The sequence below is a fragment of the Triticum dicoccoides genome, unplaced genomic scaffold (genome assembly GCF_002162155.2).
Source record: "Triticum dicoccoides isolate Atlit2015 ecotype Zavitan unplaced genomic scaffold, WEW_v2.0 scaffold42245, whole genome shotgun sequence".
NCBI lineage: Eukaryota > Viridiplantae > Streptophyta > Magnoliopsida > Poales > Poaceae > Triticum > Triticum dicoccoides.
The window spans coordinates 131302-132492 of NW_021271201.1; positions in this window are offsets into that span (position 1 = coordinate 131302).

Here is a 1191-nt window from a genome sequence, read left to right on the forward strand (position 1 = left end):
TACAGGGTTAGGCAGGACGGGGGGCCTGGGGGTAGCAATGCCACCCGAGCGTCGCACCGGGCCCTCACACATGCGGGATGGTGTGGTGGCATGTTCGAAGAGGCGGCACACGTCTCCGGGGTGTGCCCCCCCTCACGGACGGCGCCATCACCGGCACCTGGAGGGGGGAAATGGACGCGCCGGGTCTACACGGAGGGGATCTTGCCGTGGGTCTGGCCCAAATGTCGCTCCAAAGTGTTCCTATGGACTGACCTAACACAACCGGGTGGATAGGTCCACTGCTCAAAGCCCGTCCGTGCAAAGTCAAAGAGGTAGATCCCGTGTTCAAACACAACAGGGTTAGGCGGGACGGGGGCCCTGGGAGGGAGGGGTAGCAATGCCACCCGAGCGTCGCACCGGGCCCTCATACATGCGGGATGGTGTGGTGGCATGTACGAAGAGGTGGCACGCGTCTTTGTGGTGTGCCCCCCCTCACGGATAGTGTCGCCGCCGGCACCTAGAGGGGGGAAACAGACGGGTCAGGTCTACACGGAGGGGATCTTGCCATGGGTCTGGACAGGATGTTGCTCCAAAGTGTTCCTATGGACTGACCTAACAAAACCGGGTGGATAGGTCCACTGCTCAAAGCCCGTCCGTGCAAAGTCAAAGGGCTAGATCCCGTGGTCAAACACTACAGGGTTAGGCAGGATGGGGCCCGGGGGCGGGGGTTGGGGGTAGAAATACCACCTGAGCGTCGCACCAGGCCCTCATACATGCGGGGTGGTGTGGTGGCATGTCCGAAGAGGCGGCACGCGTCTCTGGGGTGTGCCCCCCCTCACGGACGGCACCGCCGCCTGCACCTGGAGGGGGGAAACGGACGCGTCGGGTTTACACGGAGGGGATCTTGCCGTGGGTCTGGCCCAAATGTCGCTCCAAAGTGTTCCTATGGACTGACCTAACACAACCGGGTGGATAGGTCCACTACTCAAAGCCCGTCCGTGCAAGGTTAAAGGGCTGGATCCCGTGGTCAAACGCTGCGAGGTTAGGCGGGACGGGGGCCCTGGGGGAGGGGTAGCAATGCCACCCAAGTGTCGCACTGGCCCCTCATACATGCGGGGTGGTGTGGTGGCATGTACGAAGAGGCGGCACGCGTCTCCGGGGTGTGCCTCCCCTCACGGACGGCGCCGCCGCCGGCACCTGGTGGGGGGAAAT